Here is a 26053-nt window from a genome sequence, read left to right on the forward strand (position 1 = left end):
AACTCTCGACCACCATTGTGAACGTTTTCTCTTTGTCATTCTTAAATAGCTCCATTGAGTAAAAGAGAAACTATTTCTATAACCATTTCGATAGTGTCAGTAGGTTTTGCCAGTTCCTGCAGTAACCCATTTTCTCTAGTCCAACAGCAGGAGATGCAGAACTGCCACTTTTTCTCAACTAACATGAGTTGATATTCCACCTTCAGAACCTCCAACCCCCACCCCACCCCACCCCCACACATACACAAAGAGCTGAAACCACAGTAAAAATATTTTTGATATTTTCAGGCTAGTGATACAAACCAAGTAAAATTTAAGATGGCCTGTCTGTAGGCTTGTTTATTTTTCTAATAATCCAAACTTTAAAGTATATGGGAAATTTTGGAAAAAAGTTTAGAAGATTGTCTAGACAAGTCTACGCTTGGAGGTTACAGATATAGCACCTTCCTTTCATAACCCAAATCACGGTTGTGATTTACAATTTTTTCTTGCCTAACCAGGTGTGAAAGGCATTGTATTTTGGAGTGCTTACATTCCAAATGAGTCTCAGAACATTGCATCAATATTTCTAGAAAAGATCATTTCCAGCATCAGTAATTTATGGAGTAGCTTTATGTTCAGAAACAGAATGGAATGGATGCATTGTGAATCATTAGAGGTTGCAGTCAGAGGGGAATGTTAAAAGTAATCTGATCAAAATAATACTTCTAATAATAACAATGAACATTTATTGAGCGCTGTGCTGAGTATTTTACATATATTTTATCCTCAAAACAGCTCTATCATTAGCCACATTTTACAGATGAGAAGGCTATCACACTCACTTTCCTATCCCCAGAGCTTATTACACATCGTTCAATACATGTTGAATAAATTAATAAGGTTTAAAGAGGTTAAGTAATTTGTCTGAGGTCATGATGCATGATTATAATACCAAGTTAAGGTGATTCCAGAATATGAGCTTTTAAAACTAGAAAAAAAAATTTGTATTGGTGTTAACAAAATGCACAGTACTTTGGAAGGGGAAGTTCTGTTGAATGTTAACCAAGTATGTCACAGCAAGTTAACTACAAAGGAGTCTGAATATGTCTCATCAAAAAGTTAACTGCAAAGGAGTCTGAAAATCACCATCAATGTTCCTGACCAGTACCAACTGTGAGAATGTAGGAAGTGAAGAAATTTGGCTGAAACATCAAACTATATCCTGACTGTGCTTGTATGACAAGCAACCAGACTATACATCATATTACAGGCAAGCTTAAAGTCAGATATTGTTTGCATAATGAATGGAATATCAATCAAAACAAATGCCAAAGATCCAGATGCAATAAAAATAAAAGATGCCTATTTCATGGAAAGACCAGTGCCAAAGAAGATGGAATAAAAGATCCTAGAAAAAGCGGATTTTGAGAATTACAGCACAGAATTAAGTCGTACATGTTTTCTTCCTATTTGTTACAGTAAGGAATTTATTTAGTCTAATCACCTGAGATAACCATTAAAAAAAATAACTGTAAGAGCTAAGAATAACTGAGCCAATATGTAGGTGTGAGGGTATGCTATCTAACAGAGTTCACCAAGGCCTTAGATATTTGTCCCAATTCCTCCTCCCTGAGGTTTCCCCTACAAAACATACAAAAAATAAAAAAATTTGACTTTGACAGTGTAATAAGCATTAATTATTTCACTTAATTTGTTCAGAACATAACTGACTTTTCACTCAAATATTCTTGATCTGAAGAGAAGGGAAATAAGGTGCTTAAATCATCATTGCCTTCATTCTTTTATTCTTTACTCCAAATGACTCAGACAAATCTTTCCTGCATTTTTCTTTCCACAACTTTTCAAATAAACTAGCTTTTGTAGTCTTTTGCCTGTTACTCAAAATGTTACTGTCTTGCCCCATTTTTGTATAATATAATGTGGTTACATACAAACTTCAAGCTCTTTGCCTTCTCTTAATGCACAATGCAATCGCAGAGATTAGGTGAAAAGGTATGTTGTCATAAAATACATATCAAAACACTGCACTAAATGATATGTCACATATACTTCAACAGTCTAGATACAGAAACCAAACATTCTTTGGAAGAAGACTTGGATTCTTCGCAAGCAGGCAAAGGAGAAATATTACATTGATTAAATTAATTGGAGACATAAAACTTGTGATATGTGTGCAACCATATCAAAATAAATCAGTTTTAAATCATCTTTTAATTCAATTATTATAGTTTTGTCTTTTTTATTCTCCCTCTAGATTTCAAAAAAATTAATATTTCTTGGCCAAAGTATTTTCAGTTAAGATTTTATAGTATATGTAATGAATCTAAGTACGTCACGTGTGAAATTTACAAAGGTCCTCCGACTGGAATCTAGTTGCTCAATGGATCTGACTCTTAGGGATTAGGTCAGATAGGGAGAGAGCCTTCCACTGGAAGAAGGAGCTTCAAACCTTTGTCTCTTTGGGGCCAAAGACAGGAGTAAATAATGTGAATGTTTCTTCTGTAGCTGCAAGTTGAAGATCTCTAACCTCTGTATTTTCTAACCTAGGTTATTTTATAGGGGCCTTAATCATTACTTCCCATTTTTTCTTCTAAGAAGCTTGTTAAGCATCAGACCTCAGACTTGCCATGCAAAACATATTTTAACATTTTTTAGTTATTTAACATTTAGACAAAATGTTGTACAGAGCCCTTTCTGGCGATTTTCTCAGTTTGCTTAGATTTTTTCTGTAGCTGTCTATTTAATTCTTAAATTTCTTGCTTTTTTAGTGAATAATATTTTATCATTTTTTTCTCTTATCTTTCATTTTTGAATGATTAGTGAGAAGTGACAATATAGAACAGCTATGTGGATAGTCCATGTCCTAAAAGAGAGGAAAGGCTAGGAGCCCTCTTTTATTCTACTTAGTTTTCCCCAGACTTTCCTGTAATTTCAAAAGCTGGTGTTCTATGCTGGTACAAGTTGTATACCTTGATCAGAAAAATTAGCTAGGCAATTCTGTTAAGATTAGTAGTGATAAAACAAAATAAAAGTTATTCTCAAGAACAATATATAAAACTTGCTCCAGAGAAAGCTCAACAAAATTTCTGGAACAATATTTTTATTTTCTTGCAGTATAATTTTAACAGCTGTGTGTAAAGGACCAAAGCCTCTGATAGCAATCTGTCTGTGCCTCCAACAGAGAAGCAAGTAGGAAGAGACCTTTAACCGTAAATGGGCCTTCAAGTGTGCTGCTCTCAGCCAAACCTCCCTTTAGATTATCAAGGAGAAGCAGCCTGAGACTATAATTAAATTAGTAGAATCCTTCCTTTGCTGTTCTGCCTCTAGGGTAAGCTGTATTAAATCAAGCCATGTCCTTTCCAGACCAAGATTCACAACAGTCATCTCTGGGTGAAGAAAAATTGGCTGGAGTTGAGGTTATCCCAATAGAGTTTTTTTTTAGGGCTCCTTCCAGGTATTCCCTGCTATATTAATCACAGTCTAATAAAAAGCCCAAAGCCCACTTTAGATTAGAAAACCTAGTTTTCTTAACTAGTCCTAGCCTATCAGGGAAGTTTCTGGTGCACTTAGCAACCATTAATTAAAAACATATAAACTTATTATTCAACAAACATTTTTTTGAACACTACCAATGTGCTGGCATGAGTTGTTATCATTTAATCAGAAAAATGAACTCGATTTTGTGGATGCAAAGATGACCAAGATGCTCACTGACTGGTAGGGGAAACAGAAACGTTCATGATTAATTTAATGGGATAATGTGATAAATGCAGTGAATGTGATAAATGCAGTGATAGATATGCCCAGTACTATCCAGAGAGGGCTGCCTAACAATTGGGAGGAAGACTATATGGAGGGAATAATGCCTGTTCTAGGTCATAGAAGATAACAGCCAAACAACAATGCAGAAAAGAGCTAATAGGCAGAAGTACAGTGTGAGCAGTTACAGAGCACTATGTACCTGGATGATGAGTTGAAAAGCAAAGCAAGAGGTGACAGGAGATGAGGTGGGAGGGGTGGGTAATAGCCAGGTCAGGGGGAAAAAATTCAAACTAAAAGATAAAAAGAGCCACTTAAGGATTTTAAGCAATGAAACGACTTGGTCATATTTATATATTTATGTTTTATATTGACTGGCAGCCATGGAAAGCACAGATTTGAGAGGAACAGGATGAGGGGGAAGGATTCAATTTTGAGGATGTGGCAGTATACCAATGAAAAGATGACTTGTGTCAGAAATAGATCAGTGGAGGTGGGGATGGAGAGAAGGGGATGGATTTAATAAATATTCAGGAGAACTTGGTGATTGATTGGATATGAGAGATTAGGAAAAGAGCAATATCAAGAATGATTCCTAGGATTCTAATTTGGGTAGATGGGTAAATTATTTCTTCTCGATCAAAAATAAAAATAAAAGTGGATTTGGGAGATGGAAGTGGTCTGAGATATTCTGTTGTGGACATTCTAAACATGACATACCCGTGGGACAGCTGAGAAGGGATTTCTAGTAGGCAGTTTCTGCATTCACATATAGGAATGTGAACCTCAGTAGGGGCTGAAGATACAGGCTTGAAAGTCACTACTAAAACAAGACTATGAATGAGATAGGGAGAGTGTGAGCTGCCCATGACGTTCATCTAGCACATCTAGCACGTTCATCTAGACGTTCGTTCATCTAGCACAAAGAGGCCCATAGAAGAGAAAGAGAAAATGAGTAAATTATAAGAAGAACCAAGAGAATGCAGTGTCATGGCAGCCCAGTGAAAAAAGAATTTCAATAGGAAAGAGTGGAAAATTGTGTGAAATGCAAAAATGATGTTCCAATAAGAACTGAGAAGAAAATTCTGGTGGTTTTGTCAGTTTTGATATCTTTCATGGCCTTATTGAGATCTGTGAAAGAACTGGATGTTAAAATGGGAAGACTTGGTATATAGGGCATCAGTTTTTTCACAAGTCGATTTTTCTTCTTCCTCATAATACACATACGTGTATATCTTATTCAGGTGGCTCCACAGTGAATGGTAACAATTCTTCAATTTACCACAACCACTGGCAATACTATTTTCTGTTGGAATCCCAGGTGCTAATGATGATCCCTACTCTTATCTGATTATACTTTCACCACTTATAGAACGGTGGCACCTTATAACTGGCTGAATTTGAAATCTCCCATCCTCATCAGGAGAACAGCTTTACCCTGGTCATCTTGCACATCTCTGCATAGGCCATGTAGGCAAGGTTCAACCACAGCCTGACATGTCATGGCAGAATGCCCTGTGATCTTGCCTGGAACGTGGCAAGACGGTCTTGTGAGGAACTATCCCAAGTCCATTTCTCATCTGCTGCTCTGGTTCCAGTGAGGAATGGGACTTTCCATCTCACTGCAGCTTCAAGTACAGCTTCAGACTAAAGAACTGTTCAGCTGTAATTTAGAGTTGGCTCCTCAATGATGGAGTAACCCACCACTTATATTATCTATCATCTGGCCCCTCCAGTTTGGTATCATCATGTGGGACTAGGGACGTGGAGAGTTGACACCATGCTGATCTTTTGTTACTGTCTGTATAAATAATAAATTTTCTAAATCCATTTGGGATTGTTTTTGCCTTACTGGCTGAATCTTGGAGGTATGATAAGCCAGCCTAGGAGCTGCCATCACCCTGCTGCTTAGGTACTGCTTGACCATTTGTCCCAGATCTGATCTAAGAAGTCCATAAATATTCCCAAAAGGAGTGAGCTCTGCTGAGCCTCTGCCTGGATAAACTAGACCAGTCCAGCTTTTGCCTAGAAATCAGCAGCAACAGCAGCAACAGCAGCAGCAGGAGCTGGATTTCAAATTTGAAAAGACTGAATTTGCCTTAATCATTGGGGCTCCCTGTGATAACCCCATAATTAATTAAAACCCTGTGTTAATGTTGCAGGATGAAAACAAAACCCTGATCTAAACTCTTTCTTCTGAGTTTTAACATTATTTATTTACAAAACACCTAGATCTTAGGAAATTCCCTCATATTCAAAATGTTAGGTCCATTTTCATCAACATTTAGCAGTCTTATTGGTCGTAGCAAATGTGACCTGGCAAAATTGGTGCTAGATAACTTCAGAGGTTCTCTTTATAAATTAATACAGCTCTGTAAGTCAAAAATTTTAATGTCAAAATTTCTTAAAGTAGGAGACAAATTGTTTAATCTTTTGGCTAATAACTGACAGACTACAGAGGAATAAAGATGGCCAATGGGACAGGAAGATTGCTTTCTCTCTGCATAGATTTTGTCATTTTTTTCTTAAATGGGTCTTGTTTACTTTTAGGAAGATTGGAAAATTAAGGATGCTCATACCAAGTGGAATAAATCATTTATTCCCACTGACCAGGAACTGTATCCAGAAGGAGAGAGAGGCATGTAAGTTTGTCACTGCTTTTGACATTTTCTTGATTTTGAAAGGAAACTTAGTTATTTGGGTATCCAAGTAATGAAAATATTTTGGTTTCTTTAGTTTCTCTTAGAAACTATTTCAAATACTTTATAGCACATTGCAAAAGCTGTCATTTATCGTTTTTTCAATGTGAGCATCTACTTTATATAGGCCCTGTGCTAAGCACTATAGATACAAAAATGAATAAAACATCGTTGCTCTCCTCAAATCCTATAAACAAAACAAAGCATACAAATAGATATTTTTGACATAAGGTAGCAAGGAAACTGACAGAGACATACAAAAGTATTTTGGGTATACTTTACATTATGAAAATATGAATACATATCAATAAATAAGCATCCTTCTAGATTCTAAAATGGTAATATAACTTGTACATTGTATAATGTATTGTCTGTATTCATTCATTCAGCAGACATTTATTAAATGGTTACTGTGTAGTAGGGACTAAGTTAAGCACCACAGATAAACTAGAGAATATAATGGATATGGCTCTCAACCCTATGGAGTTTACAATCTAGTAGAAAACATACAATATACTAGTAAGCAAACAAAACATGTATATAAATGCAAATCATGAAAAATACTGGCATGAAATGTACAAGGTGTAATGATAGAGAACAACTGGGTCAAAGGAGAGAGGAAACTCCTTACAGTGATCAGAGAAGACTTCTCTGAGAGGTGACTTTTAGGCACAGTTTTGAGATATATGATGAATATAGGCAGACAAAGATCAGAAGTAGTTCATTCAAGGGAGAAATAAAAGCATGTGTGAACCCCCTGGGGCAATAAAGAGTTTGATATGATTGAGGAACAGAAAGGAAATCTGTGTAGCTGAAGCATAGTGAATGGGCAAGGGCATGAAAGAGGGTAGAGAAATAGGCTAGAGTTGGAAAAAATAGGGTCTTGTAAGTTCATGTGGTAACTAGCTTGGGGTGCAGTGAAAAACCATTAAGACTTGTAAACAGGTCAGAAACATGATCTGAGTTATATTTATAACTTCAGGAGTGGGGGCTTCCGTTTCCACAAAGACTAAGTAGAGATACCTTTCCCTAGTCTTCCCACTAAATACAACTTAAAACCCTGGACATTATAGATAAAACAAATATAAGAAGACTTTGAAATGTGGAGAGAAAAAAGCAGACAAGCAAGGGAATTCAGATTCAAGAAATGACACAGTGGTGAGTTCCCCAGGGTTGTTAATTTTTTGCTCATCACAGACTTAGAGCTAAAGAAGCCAGCAACCTGGAAACACCAAATGCACAGACAAAAAAGTCCCAAGAAAAGCCTACACTTGTGAGTTAAGTGCCCAAGAAAGGGGCAGCCTAGCAAGGCAGAAAACACTGAGACTATAACCACTTTCCTCCAGCCAGACACCACATAGAAAACTGAACCCCACCCCCACCTATGCCAGCAAAGGCAAAGTAGGGAGCCTAGACTTCTTTACCTTCACCAGTCTATAGCAAGGCACTCCAGTGCTCCTGCCATGGTGGTGTCAGAGAAGGCCAAGTTGGAACTGGGACTTTCATCCTTGGCAGGTAGTAATGACCTCCCCTGCTCCCTTCCAGTATCTTGGAGCCTGGATTGCTACCTCTACCCAACAGTAACAAGTGTCCCCCTCTCTGCTGGAGTGTTGTCAGAGGAGTTCTTTTGGAGAATAAAGACTTAGATCATTGCCCAGCAGTAATGACACCACCTCCCACCCCATGATGTGAGCAGAGACCAAATGGTGAGCTTAAGTAATGAAACACTCCTACCCCTCCCATCCTGGGAGGTATTAATGGAAGTCTGTAGGAAAGTCAAAATTCCAACCATGGCCCAGCAGTAATGAGAAGCGCCACCTTCAGGTGTCAATGAAAGCTGAGTGGGGAACCTGGACTTTGATCACACCTGACTGAAAGAAGGCAGCACCCCTGCTTCCTCTGCTGAAGCAGTCTCACAACTAAAAACAAAGATTTGTATAAGATCCAGAGGCTCATAACATAATACCCAAACTGTCTAGATTTTATTTGAAATCCACTTGCCATACCAAAAAGCATGAAGATCTCAAACTGAATGAAATAGGAATAATCAATAAATGCCAGCAATAAGATGAGAGAAATGTCAGCATTATCTGACAAAGATTTTAAAGCAGCAATCATTAACAGTCTTCAGTGAACAATTAAAAACACAGTTGAGATATACAAAAAAAAAGAACATTTCAGCAAAGAAATAGAAGATATGAAGAAACAAATAAAATTCAAGAACTCAAAATTATAGTAACTGAAATAAAAAAAAATCAATGTAGAGGTGAAATGCAGAATAGAGGCAAATGAAGGATGAATTGGTGAACTGGAAGATAGAAAATAAAAATTACCAAATCTGAACAACAAAGAGGAAAGAGACTTAAACAAAAAGAACAGAGCCTCAGGGGCCTGTGACACAAAAACAAAAGATCTAACATTCATGTCATTGGAATCCTGTAGGAGAGGAGAAAAAGGACAGCACTGAAAAAAGACTCAAATAAATAATGGCAGGAAACTTCCCAAATGTGGCAAAAGACATAAACTTACAGATTCAAGAAGTTGAGTGAATGCCAAATAAGATAACTGAACAAATACACACCAAGACATGTTATGGTCAAATTTCTGAAAACTAAAAGCAAAGGAAAAAAAAATCTCAAAAATAGCCAGACAGAAACAAGACCTTACCTATGGGGAAAACTGATTTGAATGATAGTTTTTTTCTACATCAGAAGCCACAGAGTCCAGAAGGATGTCAGCAAGATGACGGATTAGAACTCCAAATTCTTGCTCCCCAAACAGAAACATTAAACAAACAAAACAAAAACAAAAAACCCCAGAAATATACATGCAAGAAAATTAATTTGGACCTTTACCTTACACAATATACAAAAACTAACTCAAAATAGATACATGACATAAATGTAAGAGCTAAAACTCTGAAACTCTTTGAAGAAAAGAGACTTGGAGACAATCTCCATGACACTGAATTCAGCAATGATTTCTTACATATGACAACAAAAGCACAGACAGTGAGGGAAAAAATAGGTAAATTGAACTTCATCAAAATTAAAAATTTCGTGTGTTAAAGGACACTATCAAGAGAGTGAAAAGACAAACCATAGAATGAAAGAAAGTATTTACAAATAATATATCCAGTCCAGAATATTAAAGAACTCCTACAACCTAAGAACAAAAACAAACAACTCTTCTAAAAAATGGGCAAAGGACTCTAAATAGACATTTCTCCCAAGAAGATATACCCGAAGAAGATATACAAATGGCCAAAAAGCACATAAAAAAATTCACCATCAGTAATCAATAAGGAAATGTAAATTGAAACAGTGAGATAGTACTTCACACTCATTAGTTGGCTACTATGAAAAAAATAGAAAATAACAAGTGTTGGTGAGGATGTGAGGAAATTGGAACCCTTGTACATTGCTGCTAGGAATGTAAAATGATGCAGCTACTGTGGAAAATGGTTTGGCAGTTCCTCAAAAAATTAGAAAGAATTACCATACAATTGAACAATTCTACTTCTAGGTGTACATCCAAATGAATTAAAAGCAGGGACTCAATCAGATAGTTGTACAGCATTGTTCATAGCAACATTATTTACAATAGCCAAAAGGTGGAAACAACCCAAATGTCCATCAGCAGATGAATGTATAAACAAAACGTCATGTATACATACAATGAAATGTTATTCATCCTTAAAAAGGATTGAAGTTCTGAAACATGCTACAACGTGGATGAACCTTGAAAACACTATGCTAAGTGAAATAAGCCAGACACGAAAGGACAACTGTTGTATGATTCCACTTATATCAATTACCTAGAATAGGCAAATTCAGAGAGACAGAAAGGAGAATATTGATTACTAGAGGCTGGAGGAGGGGAGAAAAAGGAGTTATTGTCTAATTGGTAAGTTTTGGAAATGGATAGTGGTGATGGTTGTACAACATTGTGACTGTACTTGATGCCACTGAATTTACACTTAAAATGCTTAAAATGGTAAATTTTATGTCATGTATATTTTATCATAATAAAAAATACTAAAATAAGGCAAAAAAAAAAAAGGAAAACTATAGAGTCCAAAAAGAAGTGATATAGTTCTCAATGTTTGTAGAGGATTCATATAAGACTATTATGGTATAAATGGAGAAGAATAAAGTCATATAAAGAGAGGTAAGGTTTCTAAACTTCATTTCAACTGATAAAATGATGACACCAGTAGACAGTAATAAGTTTTGTGTGTATGATGTAATTATACATACAAAAGAGCAGTCACTAAAAAGCTATTATACAAGAGATACACTCAAAACCAGTATCAATAAAATGAAATTGTAAAAAGTATTCAAGTAACCTACAGGAAGACAAGAAAAAGAAAAAAGAAATGAAAAACAGAGAACAAACAGAAAACAAGAAATAAAATTGGCAGGCTTAAGCTCCAAGGTAATGATAATTACCTTAAATATAAATGGTCTAAGTTCACCAATTAAAAGATTAGCAGAGTGAATTTAAAAACGTGATGCAGCTATATGCTGTCTATAAAAAACTCCAAATATAATGATATATGCAGGTTGAAAGTAAAAGGATAGAAAAAGATATATTGAGCAAATATTAATTAAAAATAACCAGGAGTAGCTATATTAATGTAAGATAAAGAAGATTTCAAAGAGGGTAGAAAACCAAAGGGGAAAAATAGAAGTGCTGGGATATTCATCTTACGAGGCAAAGAGTCAAGAGTTACTTTATAGAGTTGATGAAAAGGAAATAAACTTTTAAATATTCCTTAAAGTTACAATGATAAGAAGTATAAGAGCTGAAAATAATCACATTGGGGGGAATTAAAGAAGCAGTAGATGTATAGTATGAGTTAGCGAAGTCCTCTTCTGCCTTGGCAGAAAGTCTATAGATAGCATCCTAAATTAACAAATCTATTAATGGTGACAATCGGCTTAAATGAGTTAAAATGGGAGGACTTAAGAGTAGGGCAGAGGACCACAGTTTAAGTCTTTCTATGCCATTTGATTATTAAGTCTTGTGCGTGTATTACTTTAGTAAACATTTAAAAGTATTTTAATTAAAACCAGAAGCCTCTACTGTGACTGACAAGAGCATAAAGACTGAAATCCCTTGCATGGTGTTTGAAATCATTTACAGGATGACCCCAGTCTAGCTTTACTTCTCTATTTCTATCCATTCCCTAGAATACTTTGTTTTGGCCACATGAGAAAATGAAGTCTCACTTCTCTTGTTAACTCTTCCTTAAGTGCCCTTCTCACCCATCAAGACCCTACTGAAAGGTAGATTCCTCTGTGGAGTGTTTCCCAAGTCAACCACCCTCTACCCCAAGGGTAGAATTATCTCCTTCCCAGCATTTTTTTAAATTCAATTTTTATGTGTAATGGGTATACACCTTCTGAGTTCTAATAAGTAAATAGAAACGTAAATTCTGGGAATTCAAAATAGAAAGCATTTCACATATTCACAGGGAAAAAGCGAAAGAATTGTGTATGTAATAAAATATTGGGAGCCGCTCACCTGAGCCTGCCCGCTCTCCCCTTGAGAGTGTACTATCCATCCTTTAATAAATCCTCACTTTACTTTAAAAATATATATATATCGGGACAACCACATTAAAAAAGGGACATTTGTTAGTAGGAAAGTACAGTCTGTCCCCCTGGCAATTCTAATGGAGCACACTTCATGACAACTCCTCCTCTCTCCCTGACTTCATGAAGATTCACCATATGTCTTCTAAGTCAGAAACCTTATTTTTAGAACAATATATTATTTCTCAGTTTGACTGAAGCCACACATCTTTCCTAGTTGGAGGAGGTATACTGTTTCCAGTGTCATATAATTATAAGTTAACCCAATCTTAATGGGGTTTGGAATGTGAAAGAAGAAACAGGAATTGGTTGGTAATGAGAATTTGACAGTATTTTCTTGCTTCCCCAGCAAATACGTTTTACAAAAGTCCTGTATGAAGGCATCATTACCAAGCGTTTTTTCCTTGGCATGTGGCACCTTTTAATATTCTATTAAAACAGTCTTATGTTTTGGTTTATTTCATGGCAAATTAGGCCATTCAAAGAAAGAGTATGTTATTATTTATTTTCCTTTGAATGTGTCCAGGTTTTTAAATTATTATCAAGGATTTGTTGTTCTAATGCCATGACTCTTATGGCACCCAATGTCTGAAAGTTTAGAAATAATGATTTGAGGCTTTACATCTGTTTAGGTATTAATCTGAGTATATAAATTCAAAAGGCAAAGTTAAGGATGTTTTCAGTAGCAAACCTTAATTTTCATTGAAGTATATGTCCTCATCAAAATTACAGAGCATCTACATAATTATATTATTATACCTTTTATGAAAATAAATTTCATATAGAATTATAAGAAAAATAAACTTGCCAGAACATGTAGAATTGCAAAATGATATAATATACTTAGAAAGAGAGCTAAACTAGGGATGAGAAGAGTTGGGCCTTCTGTCTAAACTTCCAAGTTCAAGTCTCTGTAATATTGAGCAAATCACATAACCCTGCTAACCCTCAGTATTTTCATCTGCAATATGGGGATTCTCATTCTTAGAATTTATTGAGGCTCAAATGAAAAAAGTATTCAAAATCACTGTAAGCTATCCAAATGTAACCTAATGTTATTATTCAAATTGCATAGAATTTGTAGTACAGTCTTCTAAATATCCTCAAAACTGGCAACCCTTTTTTCCTTTAAGAATAACTTTGACAGCCAAAATTCATTTGAAGCCATGTCTGGCCAGTAAATTTGATGCTCCATTTAGCTAATACTGTTTTTGGTTAAGGAAAAAAAATGGTATAAAATAGACATTATTAAAAGCATGCCACATAAAATTACTGAAGTCAATGTTTTAAAAGTTCCCAAAATATTTTGAATTATATTAATATCCCAAAGATGGCTACTTTGAAGTCTTAACAATAATTGATTATATTTGGTTATGTTCCTTAAAAGAATATGTTTATCTGCATTTTAGTAATGTTTCCATGTAAGCTTCTAGATTTTTCTATCTTAAGTCTACATGTTTGGTTTAAAGATACTATTCTACAAAAGTTTAAAGTAGAGCACAAGATAATCAAGTAAATTTATGTTTGTAAATGAGACATGAAATATTCAGTTATTCATTTTTTTTCCTGTGAAAAGGTAAATCAAAGGTCAGCTCCTTTAAACTATTCCTTTTGTCAAGAATGTGAGTGAAGATTGGAAGAAAAAGGGAGGGGAGTAGGAAAGAAAATGTTTGAATTACAAAGTACCACTTCACTATCAACATATTTAAATGAGTACCTGCATAAAACAAAACTGGCTTAAAAAATTAAACCTTGCCTTTGTTCTCCATTTATGGAAATACCCTTTCTGCAGGCTAGATGAAAGTAAAATGTGGTTCAAGGTTCTCACTCCTTATGTAGGTAACTGTAGCTCCTACACATCATTGTTAGAATCCTCATGTGGCAGGGGGAGGCAGAAGTCATAGAAGTATTGTATTTTTCTCAGAAAAAGATTGTACCATGCTTAGAAAATATTGAACCTCATTTCCTTAATGGTACAACTTCTTATAAGCATAATCTCATGAAAAAGAAAGACTGACCACATGCAAATTTTATTCCTAAACAGGAAGATGGAGTTGTAGCTAATTGGGAAAGAGATTAGAAAGATGATAGAATTGGCTAAAGCCAACATTTAGTTTAAAAACACTACTCAGAAATTATATTAGATACCCAATGTGATCTTGCTTTGGGGGAAGGGATATTGTTTTCCTATATGCAGTGTGTTTCTCTTTTATCGTGGCTTTTTATATTGTATTGACTACTCAGTTTTTCTTGGTCCATTAGAACATAAACATGTGAAAATAGCAAGCCATTAAGACTCTTTCAAAAACTGTTAGTATAATCACAAGATGTTCTGTTAGCATGCAGTGTACCTCATTTTTAGTATGAAAAGTGTTCTTGGGCTCTGATGAAACCTTATGAAGGTTTGGTTCAACAGCCATGTAAAAATGAAAAATCTGTTAATACTAATTTACCTGTCTTAGTAAATCACAAAACAAGCAACCTAAAGCAAACATTCATACAAAAATTTCCTGTATACATTTGATAAAGATGACTCCAACTGATACCTGCCATTTCTGCAACTGTATTTTGCATTCACTTTGAATACCTCAGAGAATCAAGTAGTTTGCTAACACTTTAGTTGTGCTTCTTAGAAATTGATTTCTGTAGATTTAATATAGCTGCTGTTATCACTGTACAGGAGGAAAAATAATTTTCCCTCTACCCTTCTGAGTTCTTAGCTGAGACCCCTGTAATCAAAGGTGGGTTAACAAGAGAGATGGCTTTAGAATTCAGGCTTAAATGCCACCTTAATAAGGAAAGGGGAGAGGGTGATAGGCCTCTTAGGGGAGAGTAAATTATTTTTAGGAAAGATGAGTGGGCTCTTAAAAGAATAGATGGGAGGTATGATAATTTGTGACTAAGTTTGTCTGGGTGTGGTATGGACTTCTAGTTTTCTCTCCTGTGATAAGAGTCAGCCCTCTCTGGTTGATGAATCTCCTGGGGAGGGGATTTATGATAATGAATTCCTTTAGGAGGATTTATCTTTAAGCAGATAAGGAGAATTGAGAGAAAGCTTCTCCCTGTATTTGCTGTTTTCAAGTAACTTGGGCTCAAAATAATCAATATACCAAGCAGCACATTCTGAAGTGGCATATTTTACTACCTTTCATTACCTTACATATTATCCTTTAGTAAAGGCCTAGAAGAAATATATCAAGATTCGTAGAGAGAATCAAAAGTTCAAGGTAAGTGGAACTTTCGTCACTTTCCCCATAAACTGGTTAGAAAAATATTCTTAAGCAAGGAAATTCATGACAGTTTGATGCTGATGTTCTACTTCAGTGACCTTTCTTTTCCCAAATGAGTGAAATCAAAACTTATGTTTCCAAACTCACCAATACCTAATGACTTCCTCAGACATAGACATCAGCTAAGCTCTACCATCAAATGGTTTGATATCAGTATCATCAGTGGTAATTTGGATTGGGATGGGCTGATTAAGTAAGTCAAAACACTTTTGGTTGCATACATTTGTGATCAATAGCAGTGAATTCTCATGCCTCAGATCCAAGCAACATATGTGACCAAAACATTTTGCTGTTCAAGAGAAATGAGTTAGTACAGGGACATATCGGCATCATGAGCAAAAGAAGGTTTATTATTTCAGAAGACAAACTTGTTGCCATAATATCAGTATTCAAGAAAAATTTGTAACCACCTATAGAGATACATAGAAGATTTTTTAAGAAAAAGTAAGCAAAATTATTGAAATAGAAGGCAAGCCTCCTAGAAAGTTGTTTGCTGCAATGAAACCAAATGCAAAGTTTCACTGAAACAGAAGAAATCACTGTGCAATCTGTTCCTCCCCCAGTATTTATCATATAAAGACTTTTTGGGAGGCATTTGCACACATATAATGATCAGTGAAAATGTTCATTTCAGTTCAGTTTAAAGGTGTTGGAGAAATAAAGAATGTCTGCAGTTATCTAATGAGTACATATTTCTCAGGCTGCAAACTGAGTTGAGATTGCAATGTGGGGACCCTGGTTGGGATCTTGGAACAGAAGAAGACATTAGTGAAAAAAATTGGTGAATTTTGAATAAAGTCTGTAGTTTAGTTAGTAACATTTTATCAATGTTAATTTCTTGTTCTTGATAATCAAACTATGGTATCTAAAATGTTAACATTAGGGGAAGCAAGGTGAGGGATAAACTGTACTATTTTTCAACTTTTCTATAAGTTTAACACACACACATACAGAAAGAAAAGCTTAATTTTTATATAACTAAATGTAATGCCCAGAAAACTTTATCTAGTGACAGAAGAATTATCTGTGTCTCAGAAAGCTTTATTTGTCACAACTAGGTAAAGTTGGTCACCTTTGAGATTTTTCTTAAGGATATTCATGGGTATTGCTTTCTCCCCCTCCCTGAAGTAGATGTAAAGCTGGAAGGAAGCTTAAACAAATATTTAAAAGTTTCCATGACGTGGGCACATGTACTTGTTATGTTTGATTTGGTTATGTCCTAAACTGATGTCCTCCACAACGTGACTTCTCTTATTTAATCCTTGGGCCTATCCCCTGCATGCTGATATCTGCTAAAATCAAACTATATACCTGACTTGATCCTGGCTGTACATTCCTCTAGTTTGGTGGTCATTAGTGTCTCCTGTAGATCTCTCACAGGCTCAGTAACTATTTCTCTTCATAGCTACTATCTACCTCTCCAGGAACTTTCAGATGCCATCCCACTGGAAATTCAGGGGATTTTCTCTGGGCCTCTCCAATATGGGCAAAAATAGCTATTATACTTTTAATGGTTTGGCGGACTTTTCTTAAAGGTTTGCCATCTCCTTGGTCTTCACCCAGAGTTCTTTATATTCTCTCAGATACTCACACTTAAAGCAGGATTCTGTATAGCATCTGGAGGGAAGGACACAGCTCTCCCTTCCCCCACTACATCTGGCTCTCCTATTTTCTCTTTTCAGATTTTCCTCCCTGTTTTGCCCTATAGCTCTAAGGCTTTTATGTAATCTGCGGGAGGAGAAAACTTATTTAGCCAGTACACTTTCGAAGTCTTTTAGTCTTACGTATCTAGATTTTGACTTTTTTTTGAAGTACAATTTAAATATAGCTAAATACTGTGTGTGTACTGTTCAGTTTTGACAAATGCATAAACTTGTATAACCCATACTGTTATTAAGACCCAGAACATTCTAATCACCACAGAAAGTTCCCTTATGCCCCATCTCAGTGAATATGCCCCACAACAACCATGATCTGATTTTTTGTCATTATAGGTTACTAGTTTTGTCCATTCTAGAATTTCATATAATTGAAATTATACAATATATACTTTTTGTGTCTTATTCTTTTACTCAGTATAATGTTTTTGAAATTTATCCATATTGAGGCTTGGATCTATAGTTCATTCTTCTTAGTTTCTGAAAAATCCCTGAAAAGAAATATTAGGAATCAAGTTTTTTTACATTGTGTTTAATTTTAATTACTTAATACATGATTTTAAGCACATAGTTTTACTCTACGTATTTAGCTGATCAGTTTTGGTCAGTTTGTGGTATATAATTTATATCCAAGAATGAAATTCTGTCTTCAAATTTTGCACATATAGGAGATTGGGATAGACTTTTGATCAACATATGACCATTGTCTAGGAACCAATTAAAGGTTGAGTGTTGCCACAATCATAATTTTTAAATATTTCTGGAACATTGAGAAATAAACAAGGCTTTAAGCAGTTGTCACATGAGATATAGAGGAGCAGCATGTTGATGCCAGCTGAAACAAAATATTGGGAGCCACTTGGCTGAGCAGCTGCTTTCATACTAATACATCATACATATAAGTATCAAAATGGTTACCAGTAGAGTTTTACATCTATTTGGGAAGACTCCAGCTTCACTAGATGCTTCAGTACCTTCTAGCCTTAAATTATATATCCTAGTAACATCAAGTGTCAAAGCCTTTAGTACTCATTTCAGGTTCTCTACAAAACTGGTTAATTTTAAAGCCTGTTTTTAAATTTTAAAGATTGGTGGTCAGTAAACTTTCTTGCCTCCTTCATAGAAAAAAAATGTTCATATCATCATGTGCAGTTTTCCTAAATGTCCATCCTAACCCTAATAAGTATATCAAAGGTCAAAATACATATTAACCTCCATATATGCAGGAAAACATTTTGGTAAAATTAAATATTCAATTTCTATTTTAAAAAATTCCAGTAAGAAACAGTCAGAAAACATTGTCTTCTAAAGATTTTGAGAGATTTCTCATTCTAGCTCTATTCCTTCCAGGTTCTCCCTCTTATAATTAAAAAATTAAATAAAATTAATTAAATAAGTAAATTAAATTAAAAATTAAATTAAAAAAAATTTGAAATCCTAAACATAACATAACAAACAATCATAGACAGACTCTGAAAGGGGTGAAAGGAAGAAGGCTGACAGTCTAGCTAACTTGTGACTGGAGGAAAGACACAGTGATGAGTTCCGTGGATTTCCTTGTTGTCTCCCATGTATTACTGACAGAGTATGGCACCACCATATTGGCCTCCACCCAGAACTACCAACAGGCAAAGACAATACAAAGTTGTAAGAAAGCCCAGTTCCCACTCTCTTGCCAAAGTGCTAGGAAAAGGGTGGCCTAAGAACAGAAAACCTTTTTGCAAGACCCACCCTATACCAGACAAAGAGCAAGGGAGAAAGTATGCCTTGTCCCCCATGTTTCACTGGTAGTCTACTTGGCACAAGCTAAGTGGCACTCTGATTTATCCACTAGGTGGTGTCAGCAAGCTGAGTGGGGATATGAAGCAGACAGTACTTATCTGATTCTCCTGTAGAGGTAGTAATGATTGGATCAAGTGGGCGGCTGATCTTCCATTACCTGCTTGATGGAAGCCAGTGGTGCTCTGATTCTCCTGCCAAGGTGCTGTTGGTGGGACTGAGTGGGGAAAGGCTCTTCCATTCCCCACCTGGCAGAATTAGGCTATGCTCAGATTCCTCCAACAGGGTAGTTTCATTAGGATTCAGAAGTGAGCTAAACCTCCAGTTGTACCTAGCAGCAATGAAATTTAACCAGGTTGTGAGAGGTGGAGCTATATCCCCTCTCCAGTGTCAAAGGGCTCAGTGGGAAGCCCCCTTCTGGAATCAATGAGACTGAATAAAGTGGTGCAAGTCAGGCCTAGCAAACATTTGGGTTTCTAGCTACCTCTGGTTTCAACAAGGCCAGTGCCAAGCTGAACTTCCAAACTCATCTAGTAACAGTGAGACTGAATGATGTGGTGCTAAGCAACGCTAGACAGTACTACTGTTCATTCACTGATGGGGCCCAGTAGGAAGCTGAGCCTCTATACCCACCTGCCTGAATCCTAGTTTCACTGGGAAGGTGACAGCAGGACTGAAGGAGGAGCTGACCTTCACTCTAACTATCTGTAGTGAGGCAGTGTGAGCCGGTGCCCCACTTTTGCCAAGGTGGTGTTGGCAGGACCCAGCAGGAAACATAACATACACTCCGCCTGATGTGAGAGGTATACCTCAACAGGTAGACTGCCTGATAAAATAAAGAAGGTTAAATAGAATCCATAGCCTCATAATACAGTTTCTAAAATGTTGAGAACATAATTTAAAAAATCACTCAGCTCTGCAGCAAGAACCAGGAAAATCAAACATGAATGAGAAAAGACAATTAATAGATGTCAACATCAAAAAGGAATCAAATGTTGAGTGTTGAAAGTATCTGACAAAATTTTTAAAGCAGTCATCATAAAAATGTTTTAATGAGCAATTATGAATTCTCTTGAAAAATTAAAAATCTCACCAAAGAAAAAGAAGCTATAACCAAAAAAAAAATGGTGCTGGTAGAACTAAAAACACGGTAATCAAAATGAAAAACTCACTCACTGGCTCAATAGTAGAATAGAGAAAATAGAGATAGAATAAGTGAACCAGAGTATAGATCAGTAGAATTTACCCAGTATGAACATCAAAGAGAAAATAGACTGAAAAAAATTGAACAGACTCTCAGGGACCTATGGGACAATAGCAAAATGGAACATATGTATCATCAGAGTTTGAAAAGGAGAGGAGAGAGTGGGAGTGAAATATTATTCCAAAGAATAATGCCTGAAAATGATCCAAATTTGGACAAGGAAGTAAACCTTCAGATCCAGGAAGCTGAGCAAGTCTCAAATAAGGTAAGCCAAAATATATCCATGACACATCATAATCAAACTTTTGAAAACTAAAGACAAAGAAATAAATCTTGAAAGCAGCCAGAGAGAAATGCTGTATTACTTATAAGGAAACACTGATTGGTATGACAGCAGATTTCTCATCTGAAAATATGGAAGTCAGTAGTAAGTTGCTAACATTTTTCAAGCACTGAATTAAAAATAGTTGTCAACAGCAAGTTCTATATCTAACAGAAATATCCTGCTGGAACTCAGGGGCAATAAGACATTCTTGGATAAAGGAAAACTAAGATAATTATTTACTAACAAGCTTCCCATTAAAGAATGGCTAAAGTAACTTCTCTAATCAGAAATGTAATGATAACATAAGGAGGCTTGGAATTTCAGAAAGGAAAGAAAATTGGAATGTATAAATATAGGGGTAAATATAACAGACTAGGATTCCTACTTCTCATGAGTTTCTTAAACCATATTTGAAGGCTGAAGTAAAAATTATAACACCAGCTGCTGTGGTGCTTAACATAAGTAGAGAGCATACTTTTAAAAAACATGCTTTTTAAATGGTGAGCACAAAGGGACCTAAACGGAAGTCATGTTTCTATACTTAAAGTGGTGAAATGTTGCAGCCAGTTAATTGTGATATCATATATTTATATATATTTAATACCTAGAACCAGGCTAAGAAAACTAAATGAAGAAAAGTATTCAAAAATATTATACATTTATCAGGAGGAAATTCTTAAAAATGTTCACATACCCCACTGGAAAGTAAGAAAAGAAGAGGAATGAGAATTGGAGAAAACAAACTGAAAGAAAATAATAAAATGGCTAACTTAAGCCATAACATATCAATCAATAACTTAAATGCAAATTGTCTGTATACACTAATTAAAAGAAGAGATTGGCAGAACAGCTAAAAATAATCCCCACACTTCACTTCCAGTTTCTGGTCCAACATATAAAGAGCTTGGAAGTTATCATTCCTGTTTTCACAAGAAAAAAGCTGAAGAAACTGAAAATCAACAACTCTTCTTAGCTCTGTCACAGAATTGAAGTCACAGGAAAAATCACAGCTCCTAAAACTGGAGAGACAGAGACTCAGGCTTTACCAGGATCAGAAGTTGCAACTGGAGTCTGTTAGGAACACATTGCTGGAGACTGACCATTGGACTAGCTTGAGAGAGAAAAACTCCTAGGGACTCTGCCTTAGGGGGATACCCATACTTCAGTGAGTTATATCTCCAGGAGGCCCACCAGGTTCTCAGGGTGAAGACTGGAGAAAAATCCCCTCTTGCTTTTGGCAGGGGAAAGGGAAAGTAGTTATTTTGAAATATGCCCAGAGCATTCTGTTCTCAGTAACAAAGACTTCTTCTCAAGAAAAACTATTTTACCAGATGCTAACCCACATGGATTTTCCCAGAGCCTAACCAATGTGGAAAAAGGGAAATACCCATCTCCAGCCCCCTCTAGCCTTCCTGTCTCACTTAAGGAAGAGAAAAAAGCTGAGAAGCACTCATGAAGGTTACAGCCCAGTGGCCCAGGCCATGTAAAAGATAAAGATCTTTTTATAGGAATATATGATTCTTCTCCTTCTTTCACATCTTTCCACAATATCAACAGGGCTTCTGTATATTAATAAGAAATTGCAGCTGAAAGAACTTCAAGGCTCAGGCTGTATTTAAGAAGGAGTTTCTAGGGAAACCCAAAGATATCAGAGAGGACAAAGACAAGGACACTAGAGGAAATCTTAGCTTCCCATGCCTATAAAATAAACACAGCCTAGCTCCTAACTAGATAAACATAAAACCTCACACTAAAGGCCTGTTTACCTCAGTTCCTTTTTTTGATACATCATGTCTGGCTTTACACAACAACAACAAAATTACAAGTAATGATAAAAGGCAAAACAAAACAAAAACTAAACCAAAACAAACCAAAACGAAAACAGTTTGAAGAATCAGTCCAAGAATCAGGACCAGACTCAGATATGGCAGAGATTTTGGAATTATCACAGTGATGATTTAAAATAATGGTTATTAACATCCTAAGGGCTGTAATAGAAAACTGGGTAACATGCATGAACAAATAGGTTCAGAGAGATGGAAACTCTAAGAAAGATTCAAAAAGAAATGCTATAAATCACAAACACTGTAACAAAAATGAATAATGCCTTTGGTAGATTCATCAGTAGACTAGACATAGCTGAGGAAAGAATTAGCCAGCTTGATCATAAGTCAGTAGAAACTTCCCACACTGAATATATTGAGTGATAACTTATGGATAAGTGAAGTGATAAGGAATGTCAGAAGGGACAAGAAGGAAGAATTAATACTATGCTATAAGGTACCAAACTACCTGAGAAGTGTAGAGTGTTATTTGAAAGTGTACTTGGATTAATTGTAAATATATATTTCAGACTCTAAGGTAACTGCTAACAACTAAAGGCCGAGACTGTCAAAGTGGATAAAATAATAATACCCAACAATAGCACAAAAGGCAAAAAAAAGAGTAGAAGACAAAAATAGAAACAAAGAACAAGGACAACAAATAGACAAAAGTAGCAAATATGCTAGCTATTACTCCGGCTAAATCAGTAATCACTTTGAACATCAGTGGTCTAAAAGCACCAATTAAAAGACAGATTGTCAGAGTGGATCAAAAAACACCACCAAACTATATGTTGTCTACAAAAAATTCCACTTTAAATATAAAGACACATAAAGATTAAAAGTAACTGGGTGTAAAAAGATGTACCATGCTAACACTAATCAAAAGAAAGTAGGAGTAGACATATTAATTTCAGACAGAGTAGACTTCAGAGTAAGGAAAGATATCAGGGATAAAGAGGGGCATTACATAATAATAAAGAGGTTAAATTTCCAAGAAGACACAATGATCCTTAACACGTATGCATCTAACAGTGCACCCAACTCTCTCAAACAGTAGAGTATCAAAATATGTGGGGCAAAAACTGATAGAACTGCAAGGAGAAGTAGATGGAATCCACTATTACAGTTGGATGGTTCAATACTGCTCTATCAAAAATGGACAGATTTGTCAGGCAGAAAATCTAGAAATAAAAGGCAATCCTAAGGAATCTACAAAACATCTCCTAGACCTAAAGTAAGTCCAGCAAGTTCACAGGCTACAAGAGCAACAGAATTAAGAAATCTCATATCTCTATATTAACATGCAGAAATGAACATTAAAATTTATCATTTGAAATTGCTCCAAGGGAAATGAAATACTTCAGAAAACACTTGACAAAACATGTATAGGATCTGTGTACTTTTAGTTATTAAATGCTGATGCCAGAAATCAAAAAAGATCAAGATAAATGGGGAGACTTACTATATTCAGGGATTGGAAGACTCAACATAATAAAGATGTCAGTTCTCCTGGAGTTTATATATTGATTTAGTGCAATTCCTAACAAATCCCACAAACTTTTATGTAGATATAGGGAAGCTTATTCTAAATTAGTATGGAAAGGAACAGACCCTGGAATACCTAAAACAATCTTGACAAGAAAAAATAAATTGAGAGGAATCACTCTACCCAATAAAGGCTTACCATATAGCTACAGCAATAAAGACAACATGGCGTTGGTGGAGGGATAGGCAAATAGAAGAAAGAAATAGACACCCACAAATATGCCCCACTGATTTTTGACGAAGGTCCAAAATGGAAGAAGTTTAGTCTTTCAACAAATCGGGCTGGATCAATTGGGCATCCATACACCAAGAAGAAAAAAAAAAAAAAACCTCAACCTTAAGTTCACACCTATGCAAAAGTGAACTCAAAATTTGTAATAGACTTAAATATAAATTTTAAAACTACAGTCTTAGAAAAATCTTAAAAGAAAAATTTTGGGATCTAGGGCTAAGTAAGGAATTCTTGGACTTGATATCTATAACATGATACATAAAAGATAAAGCTGATAAATTAAACCTCATCAATATTAAAAATGTTTGACCTGTAAAAGACAATGAGAAAAGGATGGAAAGATGAAACTACAGACTGACAAAGTATCTGCAAAGCACACATACAACAAAGAACTAATATCTAGAATGTATAAAGAACTCTCTCAAAAGTCAAAAGTAAGAAAAAAAAACAATATGAATATGAGCAAAGACACAAAGAGACCAAGGAAAATACACAGAAGACCAATAAACAATAAAAAAGATGCTCAATATCATTAGTCATTAGAGAAGTGCAAGTTAAAACCACAATGACATACTGCTACACACTTAACAGAATGGCCACAATAAAAGGAGAGAATACAGAGAAACTGATCACTTACATCCATTGCTGGTGGGAATATAAAATAGTATAGCCACTCTGGAAAACAGTTTTTTAGTCTTTTATAAAACTGAACATTCATTTACCATATAATTCAGCAAATCCCCTCATGGGCATTTATTCTAGAGATATTAAAACTTGTGTTCACATAAAAAAAACCTGTGCATAAATATTCTTAGCAGCTTCTTTCATGATAGCCAGAAACTAGAAACAGCCCAGTTGTCCTTCATGATTAAATTATTGAACAAACTGCAATACAAACATGCTACAGAATACTACTCAGCAATAAGAAAGAATTATTAATACATGTAACAACTTGGGTGACTTTCCAGGTGATTATGCTGAGTGAAAAAAAGCCAGTCTAAAAAGGTTAGATACTGTATGATTCCATTTATATAACATTATTGAAATCACAATATTAGAAATGGAGGACAGATTAGTGATTGTCAGGTGTTAGGGATAGTGAGAGTAGGTGAGTATATGTATAAAAGGGCAAGACAGCAGTCCTTGTTAATCAGACTATTCAGTGTCTTGATTGTGGTGGTGGATACAGAAACTTATGCATGTGATAAAATTGGATAGCCCTAAATACACCCATGCATACAGAAAAGTACACATAAGACTGGTAAAGCTGAATAAGATCAGTGGGTTTTATTAATGTCAGTGTTCTGGTTGTAACATTGCATAGTTTTGTAAAATGTTACCATTGCATGAAACTAAGTAAAGAGTACACAGGATCTCTCTGAATTGCTTCTTACAACTCTATGTGAATCTACAATTATTTTAATAAAAAATTCACTTAAAAACACAATATTATTTATAATTGCTCAAAAGAAAATTAAATACTTAAGTATACACTAATAAAACAACACATGATGCCTAGAGCAAATGGACATATATAGGCCAAAAAAAAAAAAAAAAAAAAGAACCTTGACTGAAACTACATACTTTATACAAAATTTAACTGAAAAAGAATGATGGACTTAAATGTAAAATGACAACATTTTCAGGAAAAAATAATGGAAAATTTGGGAAAATCTTTAGAATCTCAGCTGAAGCAAAGATGTCTTAGATATGATGCCAAAAGTCTCATTAAAGGAAAAATTGACAAATTAAAATCATTTCCTCTATGAAACACTATATTAAGAAGATGAAAAGACCAGCTACTGAGTAGGAGAAAATATTTGCAAATCACATATCTGAAAAGGACTAGTATATAGAATATATAAAGAACTCTCAAAAATCAACAATAAAAATTTAAGTTAGTAAAAGAGTAAAAGACAGAAGCAGACATTTTACTGAAGAGGATATGCAGGTAGCAAATAAACCCATGAAAAGGTGTTCAAAATCCTTAACCATTAGGGAAATGCAAATTAAAACTACAATGAGATGTTGCATACCTATAGAATTACTAAAATAAAAAATGACAACATCAAATGCTGACAAAGATGTGGAGAAACTGGATTATTCATAGATTGCTGTTGGCAATGTAAAATG

This window comes from Camelus dromedarius, chromosome X, assembly GCF_036321535.1.
Source record: "Camelus dromedarius isolate mCamDro1 chromosome X, mCamDro1.pat, whole genome shotgun sequence".
NCBI classification, from domain to species: Eukaryota; Metazoa; Chordata; class Mammalia; order Artiodactyla; family Camelidae; genus Camelus; species Camelus dromedarius.